The sequence below is a fragment of the Zalophus californianus genome, chromosome 8, assembly GCF_009762305.2.
Source record: "Zalophus californianus isolate mZalCal1 chromosome 8, mZalCal1.pri.v2, whole genome shotgun sequence".
Classification (NCBI taxonomy): Eukaryota; Metazoa; Chordata; class Mammalia; order Carnivora; family Otariidae; genus Zalophus; species Zalophus californianus.
Window position 1 is genome coordinate 76,921,741 of NC_045602.1, and position 14,220 is coordinate 76,935,960.

The 14,220-nt window shown below is 55.8% G+C and overlaps 1 long non-coding RNA gene across 1 annotated transcript; it reads right to left on the bottom strand.

Moving 5' to 3' along the window:
* Positions 1 to 333: 333 nt before the first annotated feature.
* LOC113937945 lies at positions 334 to 14,220 on the bottom strand. Its single transcript, XR_003524764.1, has 6 exons — positions 13,926 to 14,220; positions 5,049 to 5,120; positions 3,179 to 3,341; positions 1,931 to 1,981; positions 1,734 to 1,798; positions 334 to 392 (listed from the first exon to the last, which is right to left on the bottom strand). It is a non-coding gene; the product is annotated as an uncharacterized LOC113937945 (long non-coding RNA).

The following is a 14,220-nucleotide window of genomic DNA, read 5'->3' on the forward strand; positions in this document are numbered from 1 at the left end:
ACACAACCAAAGAACATTCAGGGGCAGTATATGTCAGAAGGGGACTCATTTTTGTCAAGATGCTCCCCCTGTATTTTGGGGACCTTTCCTTTCTCTTTGTAGTCTGCTGGGTTCTATGGAGTTGCGTGCTGTTCCTAAATAGAAAAAACACCCAGCACCCCACATGCCCAACACACACAGAAAGCTGAAAAGAATCCGTAATCCAATCACTTTTAAAAGACTAGAAGAGGGGGCACCTGGGTGGCTCAGTCATTAAACGTCTACCTTCGGCTGGGGTCATGGTCCCAGGGTCCTGGGATCGAGCCCCACATCAGGCTCCCTGCTCAGCGGGAAGCCTGCTTCTCCCTTTCCCTCTCCCTCTGCTTGTGTTCCCTCTCTCGCTGTGTCTCTCTCTGTCAAATAAAGAAACAAAATCTTTAATTAAAAAAAACAAAAACCAGTATTTAAAAAAAAAAAAAGGCTAAAAGAAAAAAGTTTCACGCCATCCCTGCCTGCCCCACGCAACCTTGTTCACAAATACGTACAGCTCAAGGCCACACCTGAGTCAGCCTCTGCTGGACCCTCCCCCCTGCTCCTTCCACACCCTGTGATGCAGCTCACAGCCCTCCCCTGGCTCTGAGACTTTGCAAATGTTGTTCCCTCCATCTGGAACGGTACTCTACATCCTCCCTCCTGGATGACAACTCAACCCTCAGGAGGCAGCCCAGGTGGCATCTACTCAGGAACCCCCCCCTGGGGAGCCCCCGAGGCTGGGCTAGGTGCCCCCACATTTCATCCTAAAGTGCCCTGCATGGTGGATTGTCTGTGCAGGGTCTGACCTCCCCACACAGCTCTAAGCTCCCAGGTGTCTCTTTTCTCTGTATCTCCACAACCTAGCAAAAACCACCAAAAGCAGGGCATTTAAAAATATTTGCTGAGTGAATAAATGTTTTCTGAGGCAACAAGTTGTCTGGTCTTTGAAATAACAATAGTGCCCATGTGTCTGGAAGAGACTAACAAGGCAGCCCTCCTGCCCCTACGTGCATTTTGCAGCCGTCTCCCGAAGCCATGGCAACGGCACCTGACGGCTGTGCTGTGGGACTTGGGGCAAGAGACTGTGGGAGGGGCTGTGATGCGGACACCCACGAGGGGAGGGAGACAACAGGGAGGGGTGCGGGGAGAGGGCAGGAACACAGCAACCTGGGAATGTCCTCACCACCTCCCAGGAAGGGAGCCATTTCCCCAGAGGACAGAGGCCTGTCACATCTCGCCCAGCTAATCTGACAGAAGCCAGCTGCCTGACTCGCTGGGCCTGCCCCCGGGAAGGCGGGTTCGGGCTGAGAACCACAGGCTGCTGTGTGCCCCCAGGGATGGGGCACAGGGGGAGGGTAATTGACTTGTCTCCCAAATTTATTTATTAATTCCTAGCTACCCCATTTGATGTGGTTTCCAGGAGGCACACCGTTGAAATCTGCCCCCTCCCTCGGCACCCCGGCAGAACATGTTACACTCGCACCGCAGAGTCCCCGGGGAGATGGGCGAGACCAGCCCCGCAAGGAAGACGGTGTGCGGCCCAGGGCCTGGAAAGGGGGCCCACCATGGGGGCAAACAGACCGTTGATGAGTAGGCCCCCAGCAGAGGGGCTCCCAGCCCCCCAGCTCAGGCATTGGGGGGGGGCACTCAGGAGGCCTGGGTTAGGGACAGCCCTGCCACCTCCTGGGACGATGCAGGGTACACCTAGGGACAAGTCTCACCTTTGTGCTTCAGCTTTCCAGCTGTGGGACGGAGAAACCAGTGACGGCTAATGCACTCCAGAGGGCTGTGCGAGAAGATGGAATGTGACAAGGGGCGGGAAACTGCCACTACCAGCAAAGGGGGGCCCAAACCGGCAGGAGCTCAAACGTGGGGGGGTGTTCCACATGGGCAGCGGGGTGAGTCTCTAAGTGCTCACCTCAAGCCACTGAGACAGTCAACTTTATGCTCTCCCGACCATCCGTGTTGCCTGCAATTAGCACAAAGGAGTTATAAGCAGGGAAATACTAAAATAAGCAAAAGATGGGAAGATTGTGGCCCAGGGACCGAGCATGGGCCTGAATTTACAACCTGCCGGAGGCAAATCTTTGAGGCTGAATCCCGACAAGCAGGGAGGTTACAGGATGGAAGGAGAAAGGGGGTCCCCCACCCACCTCAGCCCCAGTCGGGAAGGAGCCCCCACCTGAGGGAGAGGGGTGGAGACCTCAGGGTAAGAGGTGGTGTTGCTGACTTGGATGAGCGCAGCCTCAGAGAGCAGCCAGAAGGAATGGGAGTCAGACCCCCATGAGTCTCCACCACCTTCTAACTCACATGTAGCCTTAGTAGAATCAGCACAGACAACATCTGGGTAGCTGGTGTGCTGGGGGAGGGGTGGCTCCCAATCCTTCAGACCCTAAGGAGACCCTTAGTGACAGCCCAGGAAGAGGGGAGTTGACTCCATAGGCCAGGCGTCCTTGATGCTCCTTCATACACCGTGGCCCTGGTCCCAGGAATGTGTCTGCATGTGCAGCCCAGGCAGGGCTTCCGGCCAAGGCTGCAGGCTGGGCCCCGCAGACCCTGACCACAAGGAGGCACGACCGGCTGCTTCCCCCCCACCAGACACACACTGCCCGGGCCCCTCAGTAACTGCTCGCTCCCTCCATCCACTGGAGAAGGGGCTCATGAGGAAGAAAATGTTCAAAGGTCTCACCGTGGGCAGCAAGCCAGGGTCCTGGGAATCTAAGATATAGATGCGTACGCAGAGGTACCTGACCTTTGAGAATCTGGAAGAACTGGCCCAAATCCCATCACTTATACTCTGCCTACCAGTCTTTGCCCCAGCACCACTTCGGCTGAATAGATCAGAGGGCAGATAGCATCCCTGCACACGTTCGGGGCCCCACCTCCACATGGACAGGCTCAAACGCCAGAATCCACCCCCTTCCTCCGCTCCCCCACCCAAGGATGCTCACACAAGGCCACTGTGTGTGGAGCGAGGCCACTGAAGTTTGGTGGGAGGGGGCTTTACCATCGCCTGTGGCTCTGTCATCTACTGCCTTTCAAAGCCTCCAGCTTTCTCATTTTCCAGTCTCATCCCCGCCAGCCCGCCTCCATAGAAAATTGGTGTCAGAGACGACATTTTTCTCCCTCCGCTCCCTGGCTTCTCTTTCCACCTTCAAAGACTCACTCTCTTGCTCGCTCGCTCACTCGCTGGGCTAACCCCCAGGCTGGGCCCTCTCCTCCAGGCCTGCCCCTCAGGTCCAGGGAAACATGAGCAGAAGCTCTGAGACGTGTGGTCTTGCACTCCAGCCTCCTCACGCACCCATACCCACAGGCTCCACAAGCCGCTCCTGGAAGGGGAGAACTCGGGTCAGCCTCCAACCCCCAGGACATTCCCCGGCCCAGACCAAGGGCTCCCTTCTCTTTGCCTTCACCTCAAGTGCAAAATGGAGGGGTTGCCCAAAAATTCAGCAGGCAAGAAAGTCCGATTTTAATGCAATATTTTTTAAAATCAAAACTAACGCAAAATATTGATAATGGATGAATGAAATAGATTTTTTAATAGAGACAGGATCGGTCTTACTGAGTTTCCCTTTTGCCTCAGGCTCCAATGTGGAGGGGCCCAGCATTGCTTTGAGTCTGCCTCAGGATGAAACCACCATAGGCGGGAAGGTACTCCTTAAAAGTGCCAGGAAGGTGAAGGGGAGCATGACTCAGAGTTCTCTGAAGAAGACTACAACCAGCCAAATAGTGCGTTTTGCCAGGGCTCGAGCTACTTGAGTGCCACAAACCCATGGAGACAGGAGCTCATGTCCCCTGATGGGCCCAGACAGGAGCCAGCTCCTGGGAAAGCACAGGCCGGGTGCCAGATGAGGGTGTACCCCAGCCTGTGTGGGCACCTGGGGAGGGGGAGGCAGAGGGGTAACGGAGTGGATATGGAGGCTGTGGAAGGGGGCAGGGAGGCAGAGAACCTGGGCGCAGGGCAGGCAGCGCCTCCAAGCCCGCTCAGGCCCTGGCCAAGGAGCCCCACAGTCTGGCCCATGAGTGTAGGAGCCCAGATCCTGGCCCGCATGATTCATCAGGCCTCTGGCTCCTCAGGCACGACCAGTCACTGGGGATCCCGACATCATGCCTGCCAGAGAGGTTTACCATCCCCAGCTTGGAAAAATCCAAACTGGCTGATAATGCTGACTCTGCGAGACTGAAATCATCTTCACCTCCGGAAGGGAAGCCTGTGTCTGCTTAGCCAGACCAGACAAGACCTGGACTCCTGCCCCATCCCCCCAGGACCTTCCCAAGGGCAAGAGCTAGCCCCACCTCTAGCCTAGGCCATTTTCCAGGGATGTTCTCCATGCTTTACCTCATAATTGTAGGAAACACTGAGCTCAGAATGGGTGAAGGGGGCTGCGGTTCCAGCCTGCAGAGGCCAGGCAGGGGACACGGGGGAGGCACAAGGTGGAGTCATGGCCCCAGCCCCAGCCATGCACCGTCAGGCTTGCCCTGGGTGTATGGGGCGGGGTGGGAGTGATAGCTAAGCCATTGTCTACACACTGAAGAGGCCGAGGCCTCTAGTGAGGACAGTTTTAGCTGGCTACGGCGGCCATTTCTGGAAGTCTGTCTGCACCAGGGGCCTGTGCTGTGCTTACATTCACACTTATTCACTCAACAAACACTCACTCTATGCCAGGCCCTGGGCCCACGCGGACCAGGCTGTGTGTGCCCTCATGCTGGGCTGGACAGATGCCAACCGCGCTGTGCACACACCCAGTCTGGGCAGGACCCTGCACCCCCTCACGAGGACCAAACATCACACTCGTGGCACTCTCACATACTCACCTAGACCGTTCACACTTAAGGGCTCCTACCTCTGCCCCTCAGAGTCACACCCGCTTCGGGCGACAGATGCTGCTTGTTGGTGGCAGCAGATGAGGTACGCAGAGGCCCACTGCAGAGGCCAGGGCCACTCGGGGCAGGATGACAAAGGACGGGCTGGGTCCTGGGCTGGGTTAAGGCCCAGCCTCTGTCTCTGTCTCCCAGGCCCATCTGGTTCCACTGACCTGTGGGCAAGGAGCCGTCTCAGGCTGACATGGTGTTCTCCAGCCAGGGGGATCCAAACGCAGAAACGGGACCTGAAGAATGTCCAAGAGTGACAAAATGTGGAGTGGGTTCAGCTCTGCCACCGTCTCTCCTCAGGCCCACTCATAGCCCTATGCTTCATCACCCCAAGCACCCCCCACCTTCCCCTTTTCTGCTCTTGCAGCCTCTGTCCCCACCCAGCAGCTGACCTGATCGTCTGGCCAGTCTCTCTTCCTAAACATCCCGCTCCTTTCATCAGGTCACTTCCCCTCTCAAGAATCTTCAGTAGCTCCCCATCGCCTAAGGATGAACTCTGGCTGGCACTCAGAGCCCCCTTGATAGACTGGAGCTGACCTTCCCGTTCATCTACCACTCCTCCCTTCCCAGACCCCCTCTGTGTGGGCACCGTCATTCCATGAAGATCTTGCCCTTTTCCATCTCTGCATCTTTTGCAAAGTCCTCTCCTCCTCCTAGAATGTCCTTTTTCCCTCCACATCCTCACCACCCTTCAAGGCCCAGCTAAACTTTCACCTCCTCCAAGAAGTCTTCCCTGATGACCACAGTCCACAGAGATGGCTCCTCTCTGCCTCCTCTCCACACCATATGCTGCGCCCACCCCCACCTTGATACACCTCTTACCCTGTTGGGGGATTTGCTCTTCTCTGCTAGATGCCACGCTCCCTCAAGTGTAGCACTGGGCCGGCGGGGGGGAGAGCAGGTCCAAACTTCCCTGCTTTTTCTCCACAGCACAGAGCTGGGCACACTTACCCAGAGGCTCTGAGGAAGGCATTTGTGGGCTTCTCTCACCCCTAGCCCATTCCAGCCATATCTGATTGTGTGACTGTCATCTCTGGAACGGCTTGCCTCTGGCCAGCCAGACTCCCTGTTCCCAGGGCAGCCTTGGCTGGCCGGGTGCTTTGCGGCTCCCCGTCAGGCCAGGGCCTGCTCTGCTGGGCCGGGACCCACACACATTCCTTCAGAATTAAACAAGGTCCCATCAGCTCCAGGCTCCCCAGCATCACGATGACCCCAGTGGCTTTTGGAAGTAGCTTTTTGCCCTCCCCGGGGTAGCGAGGCCCACTTGGTTCCAGAGGAAAATTCTCTGGTCTCGAGGCAAAGACCTCAACAGCCACAGGGGAGGGTGAAAGGTCACATTCAGGATCGCTGAGAAACCGGACACAAGGCCCAAGACTTTACTCGCAACCACATCGGGCCTAGTGTCCATCTTGCCAGACATCTAAGGTGCACATGTGTGTGCAGATGCAGAGACACACACACACCCGCACACAGACACAACACACAGGCAAACACGTATACACAGTGTACACTGCAAACACACACTGTTGCCAGGTAAGCATACGTGTTAACACGTAACCACACATCATGTGTGTGCATACATATATGCACCACGCAAGTACACGCGTCAACACCCAGAGACTTGCGCGCACACACATACCCCATGCTGCCCCCCCAGAGACCCCAGAGGTGGGCTGGGCAGCCTGGCCACCCTCACTGGGCTGGGGCTCGGGCCAAAGCCCATCCCTTCTCTTCCCAGAGCCGCAGCAGGAGAGGGCAAAAACGTGACCCGAAGCAGGGCAAGGTCATTTTCATCCTCCAACAGGCTCGGCCCCAGAGGCAGAGGCCCCTTAGCTAAAACAAAAGAGGAGAGTTCCATTCGCACCGCCCCCACCTATGGCTGGGTGCAGTGAGAGAAACGGACCCGGGCGGACGGCGCGGGGGCGGAATGGAGAGGTCCAGCTGCCACACATCTCCGGGCTTCTGGAACATGGAGACAGCATCTGCCCCTGTCTGCTCGTTGGAGAGCTTCAGAGTGTCCCCCCAACCTCCAAAATGTGCTCAATACTTGATGCCAGTCTTGGAGCTGAAAATGTTGGGGTGCTGCCTCCTGGGGCAGCAGGAGGGGGCAGAACCAGAGGAGAGGGTGGAGGAGCCTCTCATCTATGACCCTGCCGCCCAGCAGGCCCGGCAAGGAGCCAGGGCACAGGGCAGCACTGACACGCTCAGGCAGCACGGTCACACTTGTCGTGTAGGCCCTCTGCAGAACCAAGCAAACGGCCTTGCTCTCAGCTTTGGAATCAGATGGGCCTGGGTCCCGATCTTGCTCTGCCACGTGGCGATGGAACTTGGGGCAAGCCACCCAATGCCCTTGGCCCTTGTTTGCACGGCCATGAAAAGAGGGTGATAGAATCGAGTTCACGGGAAAGCTTCGGGGATTGAGTGTGGTGGTCTGGGGAAAGGAGTTAGGCCTGAGTATGTGTTTGAACCTAAATGTGACTGAGTCAGACCTGAATTTGGGGATCTCAGGAACCCAGATGGCCCTGTGCACAGGGCAATGAGATAGCTCTCAGACAGAAGGAAGGTGCTTCCAGAAGCCTTCACTGAGGAGGATTGGGTGGTCATCCCCAGCTTTGGCCACAAGGGTCCCAGACTGGATGGTGAGAACAGGGATAGTTTAAGACCACCCTCATATTTCCTCCGCAGGCTCTGAGAGTAGATTCTATCAATGTTTGAAGGAACAGGGTCATTACAAGATCAAGAGAAGCCATAGCCTCGGGACCAGCCCAGTCCATCAGGCTGTTGGAGGCACAAGATCTCCCTCCTTAAACTTAATCCGTGGAACCACGATGGTCTTAGGACCCTGCTCAGACTCAATCAATATGCCTAACCGAGGTCACATGGCTCCTCCAAGCCAGCCTGGAACCCTTCGCAGTAAAGTGATCTGGCCACTGCCTGTCCAAAAATATGTGCCTATATAGAAAAAGGTGCTCCTTCTTCAATATTTCCATTGGTCAAGAAATTATTGTAATATACATATAGTGTTAGAATAAGCACTTTACTGCCATCTGCAGGAAATCTGCCATAAGAATTACACACTGCCCACCTTTGGAGCCAACAGAATTACTGTAAATATATGAAAAAGTTTTCCAAATAATAACAGTATCTATGATATGAATAGCGCTCCCTCCGGTGTGGTGCCCCGGAGTAATCTTGTGCTTGGCCCTGCTTGTGGTCTCCATCACCCCCAGTATGGGCTGAATTGTATGCCCCCAAAATCCATACACTGAAGCCCTGACCTCCAGCACCTCAGAATGTGGCTGTATTTGGAGATGGGGTCTTTAAAGAGGTGATTAAAGTAAAATGAGGCCATTAGATGAGCCCTAATCCGATCTGACGGGTGTCCTTACAGGGAGAGGAGACTCGGACACGCAGGGAGACACCAGGGGTGCACGCACAGAGGGACCACCACCTAAAGAGGTAGCAAGAGGGCGGCCACCTGTGAGCCAAGGAGAGAGGCCTCCGAGGAAACCAACTCTGCTGGCACCTTGATCTTGGACTTCCAGACTCCAGAACCCTGAGCAAATTCATCCGTCTTTTGAGCCACCAGGTCAGTGGCAGCCCAAGCTAACAGAGCCCCTTCCTTAGTTACTATAATTGCCCCATCCCCCAATCCCCAAGACAGACTCAGAGCCTCCCTCAAAATAAACCCGTCAGGATGGGGGACAATCGACACCCTGAAAATGCAGACTAACGGACTGGGCCCTGCCCTCAGCAGCATCACACCTCCACCTGGCTGGACAAGCATTCCGCACCAGTGATCCTGGTGCGGGGCGATCTGGAAACGTGCAGGGCCTTCCACAGTCAGCTCCTGCCACCCACCCAACACCAAAGAAGGCCCCAGAAGGATCCGCCTGGTGCCTCTGCGCTGGGCCTCGTGTAGAGCGAGTCAGGCTGCCCTCTGCCTCCACAAGGAGGGCCAAGCACACAAAGCCCTCTGTTCCTGAGGTGGGAGAGGCCTGCGGAGGCTGGGGGTGGGGCTGAGGGGAGCCCACCTCTCCCCCACCAAGCAGCCAGGCGGAGGACGGAGGGGTCGCAGTCTCCATCCACAAGGGGAGGGTGTGGGAGGCTCTGGGGCAGGCATCAGGGCAGGGCTGGAATCTGTGTTAGTCCCAGCAGGCCCACTGCCCACAGCCCTCGGTTCTTTTAGGAGCCTCCGAAAAACAGAGGCATTTCTTTTAAAATCGGAATAAATATAATAATAATTAATATAATAATGAATCCTACCTGGGCTATATTCACCTTTATACTAGCACAGTCATAAAGCATAATTTTTAATTTTTTTTTATGAAGGAAGAGTCTCCCGGAAGCAAAAGTACATCGTTCCACAAAAGTCATAATGTGGCCCTAGGAGCTCTGGGTGTTGCAGGGGGTCTGAACTAGAGCAGGGGTTTGTTGTCCCTCTCCTTCCCCAGGGTCTGAAAGGTAAGCCCCTCAGGACAGGCTGCACCCGGCAGGTACCAGAACCTCTCCCCTCTCCCCAGCACTGGCACATCCACATCCTTCAAGCCAGGAGGCAAAGCCCGCCCTGGAGGCCACTGGGCCAAGCCAGAGTGGTCGGGCAGACAGGAGGGTGGGCCTCAAGCCAGGGTGAGGACTCTGCCAACAGTTTCCCCTGGGTGCTGGAGAAGGGCTTACCAGTGTGTCCTGTCCTCGCAAGAGGTGCCGCTCCTTGTGGGGGACATGACCCCTTCCGCCCAGGCCAGGGGCGTGCTCAGCTGGGTGCAGCTGTGGCCCCTGCTGCTGGAGTTTGACTTTCAAAATTGATTTATGGGGAACACCAGGCTGCTTGAAAGGCACTTGCATTCCTCCCCCATGAAGCAATGATTTGGGGAGGGAGAGAAGGGCCCTGGAGCCCTAAAGGGGCCCCAAGAGAGGTGGGGAGCACTCACAGAACTGGAGCTCCCTACACAAGGGAGGGCCCCCTTCCCCCCCGCCCCACCCCGTGGGCACAGCCGCCCCTCGGGGCCTGCAAGGAGCCTTCCTCGGAGAAATGACATACTCATGCAATAGAATGACAATAGTGCAGAGTTGAAAATAAGGGGGCCAGAGTTACACATGTCCACATACCGGAATCTCGTAAACATTGAGTGGGGAGAAACAAATTGTACAAGAATACATATTAGAATGATGCTATTTACATAAAGCATGAAAAATAACTCTATAAATACTTCCAGAAAACTTGCATAGTTAGTACAAAGTTCAATTTGTGACCATGAAAAAACACCAGCTATAGGATAGTAGGGGGGTGCGGTGGAAGGGAAGTGAATTCTACTAGATTTGTAATTTTATTTCCCAAACTGCTTTGTGGCTACGCCGGTGTCCATTATATCACTGTTTGTTTTAGTATATCTGAATTATTTTATAATAACAGTATTTTTAGGAGAATGAAGCCCCAAGGGAATGGAGGATGAAAGAAAAAGTCCTGGCTTCACGTCCAGTATCGCCCAAGTCCAAAATCCCCAAAGAGCTTTCCCATGACTTGATGCCGCTTGGAGCCACGTCCCTGGGGGAGAAAATGTACCCACAGCCAAACCTGGATCCCTCACTTCACTCCTGCATCACCCAGGGATGAGACTGGTGAGGCACTCGGGAGAGACCTCTGGCTGCCCCGGGAGTGGGGCTCGGGCACTCAGCAGAGTGATGGCAAGCAATCACAAAGCCCCCACTGTGCTCGAGGCCAGGGTGAAAGGATGTACCCCAAGATTCCTGCCTGAGTTCCCAGAGCTCCACTGTCACCCTGTAGACTGATTCTCCCAGATGGCCCAACCCTCACCCAACCTAGACTCTCCTCTCCCTCCAAACAGGCCTCACTGATAAACCAGGGGCCCCGCATAGCTGTGCTGGCCCAGAAACCAGGCCTGGGCTATGGCTGCAGCCGCAAACCCCAAAGCCACCCCGAGTGACCCAGGCTACAGCTTCTTATGCTTCTGCTCCATCTCCTCCGAGGACTAGGGGTCTGGGCCTGGGTCTTGCTCCCTTCCGGCCCTCCAGTGGCGGAACTGGCCCCTGGGTGTGGCCCAGCTGACATCTCATTCTCTAATATGTCAGCCTGACTCCCTGCAACCTTGCCAAACGTGCATTTTTTTTTTTTTTTTAACTTTGAACATCAAGAGACACGGAAGGACTTGGAAAGGTGGGCACTCTGAGGCAGTTCTGGGGTAGGGCGGGACGGGACCGCATCAGCCCAGCCCGTGGCACCTACCAGCCAGGCTGTAGAAGTTGCTGGGCTAGGAGAGAGGCTCCAGGCTCAAGGCCCAAGTGGCCCTCAGCCTGTATTGCCCCCACCCCACCCCCCCGTCCACCAGAAGCCAGGATGAAGTCACAGCAAGAGTGTCTCTGCCCCAGGGGTCTCCTGCCTGCCTATTTTCTGTGTGTGTGACTAGCTCCCTGCTGCCGAGGACCTTGCTCATTCATTCTGCATATATTAAGCACCTATTACCTTGTGCCTTGCGGGACATTGCGGCCTCAGTGGTGAAGTCCCATCCTTGCTCTGAAAGACCAGACTGAGCCATGGCAGCAACCAGCAACAGAGTAATTGTCAGAGAACCTGTAGCCTGCTTGGATGCTGGAGAGCAACCAGCCAGACTCTTCTACAGACAAGGAACCGGCACCCAGGAGGTGACATCATTGCCCAAGGTCACACTCTAAAGTGCAGAGCTGAGCCCTGAGCACTCTCCATGCCGCTAGAGGGTCCCAGAAGCCCCAGTGGCCCTGGAGCCAATCTGAGTGTACCTCCTGAGCTTGGTGCTCATTGCCAGGCTGTCTATGGGGAGCCCAGCTGAGCCCAGAACATGCTCCCCACCTGGGGCTACACATGGGGAGATCCAAGGCCATACTCACAATGCCACATCTGAGGCCAAAAGCTGCCCACCCCCTGCCCTCCCCCTACCTCCGACCTAGGAAAACAGGGCAGAATCCGGAGATGTCAGGATCTTCCCCCCAAACCCAGGGATTCTCCAGCATTCCCTCTCTGGGGAGGCACCACATCCTCCACTGCACAAACCAGAAACCGAGAAACCGTCCTTGACATTCCATCTGTCACCTGCTCAGATAAGGTGCCCTGAGCCAGGATGACCACTGCCTGCCCTCCCTGCCCCCGGCTCCGCAGAGGCCAGGTCCAGGGGGGCCTTCCACACAGGATGGTACTCGGTGAAAGAACAGGGGTCTGTGTCCCTGCCTGGAGAGAAAGCAAGCCTATGCCCCCCCACTGGGGACAGCTTAGGCTAAAGCTCTGCTCTCGGCAAATGGGCTCTGGGCATCCCGGAATTAGTTTGGGGCAAGGAGGGCTGGGGAGTCAGGGTGCACATCTCCAAACATCCAGAATGACAGCTCTGCCTTATTTCATGATAGGCACAGCCAGCCGGCAGGCATGTTCTTCTTGGCCCACACCACGTTTTAGATTGAGGTTTGTTGCCAGCATGTAACTTTTGGACAGTTCCATAAAAGACCAGATTTGTACATGGGAGAACTGGCTTCCCTGGGTGGGCATGGCCCTGCTGAGAATGGGGTTGTCACTCTGGATGGAGCACATACTGTCCAGGAGCTGCGGTGCCCACCACTCCCCGCTGCTTCCCAACCCCGAGGCCCAGGGCCCTTGACCTTCCTTCCTGGGTCCTGCCTCTCCTCCCCTCGCATTACCTCCTGGGTCCCTGTGTGCACTGGAGTTTGCGAATCCTCACTTTAGGACCTGAGAACAATGTTGCTAGTGAGATAAGATGGCTCCATGATGTGTATGTTCCTGGGACAGTCCATCATCCCTGGCCTGCAGCAGCCAAGGTAGAAGGTGCCAGCCCGCCTGGGATAGAAGAGGGAGCCATGGCAGAGAAGACAACTTTGTTGTACAACCTTCAATCGAGCAGGAGGGAGAGGCTCTGGGAGCCCAACATACAGCCGTGCTGGAAAGGGAGGCGACGCTCAAACCAGGGGGGGGGGGGGGCTGTGGGCTTGCGTTTTCCTTTGCAGATTCTAAAGCAAGCCTCTTTTCCCTAGTACACGATCATGCCCTCGGTCCTTCTGCCCCCACCCCCAGACTCAAAGCTCCCCCAACCCATTCGCTGTGCCACAGGAGAGGGAAGGTGTGTGTGGGACTGAGGCCTGCGCCCACCCCAGAGATTTCCAACTCACCACCAAGGGAAGACCACCAGCCTAGGAAGGACCTCAACTGCAAGGAGATTTCGGCCCCACGGTGACCGGAGGGAGGGAGGAAGCTGAAGCAGAAGAAAGGGAGAGGCTCTGGGGGTGGAGGCCAAGGGCACATGCCCTCTGGGGGGCACTGAAGGGAGGGACAGGAGGCTTCTCAAGGGGCGAAGGAGATGGATAGATCAAAAGAGGAAATAGAGGCGCCTGGGTGGCTCAGTTGGTTAAGTGACTGCCTTCGGCTCAGGTCATGATCCTGGAGTCCCGGGATCGAGTCCCGCATCGGGCTCCCTGCTCGGCAGAGAGTCTGCTTCTCCCTCTGACCGTCCCCACTCTCATGTGCTCTCTCTCTCTCATTCTCTCTCTCTCAAATAAATAAATAAAGTCTTAAAAAAAAAAAAAGAGGAAATAGTACTGTTCAACCGCCTCCACCCCCACCGGGACCCCCAACTCTGCCCCCTTTGAATTCCCTCCCTGGAAACTGGAGTTTCCTGACATCCTTCTTCCCCTCACCTTCCTCCTACAAGCACACACCCCAGCCAAAAGGAAAAGCAGACTCCGAAGTCAAATTCACTCAGGTCATGGGGACGCAAAGGAGTGACCATGCATGTCACCTAGCCAGAGAAACCATGAGTCGGGCCTGACTGTCGTCCCACATCGCAGCCAGCCAGGTTAGGGATGCCAGACAGAATCACCATCGCCACAGCCCAGGGCCATAAAAAACCGGCCTTCAGGCAGAGCACAATGGTCTAGTTATCGGGAAGTATACAAATGTCGACTGACTTATCACTCAGCAGGCACCAAAGGTTTAATGAAATCTTACTGGCAGAAGACTCAAGGTTGAGAAACTTCGAACCACGTACTTGATATTTTCCTGCAAATCAGGACAAGGCAGCGAAGATTTGGTCTGAGCTGTGAGAAGACATCTTGTTTCAGCTCTTGAGCGCCAAGTTCCCTCTGGCCCGCGGCTCAGGCCCCACCATCCTAGTAGGCCGTCATTCCTGCTGACCTGCCATCATGGACCACGGGCAGCAGGAGCTGGTCCAGCAGTGGGCAGGGTCTGCCTGGAGCCTTCTGGACTCTCCCGCCCAGCCCAGGTTGGGTCATTGACAGGCTAGAGTCAGAGGAACCATCTATGGGATGAGAATGAGGACCACA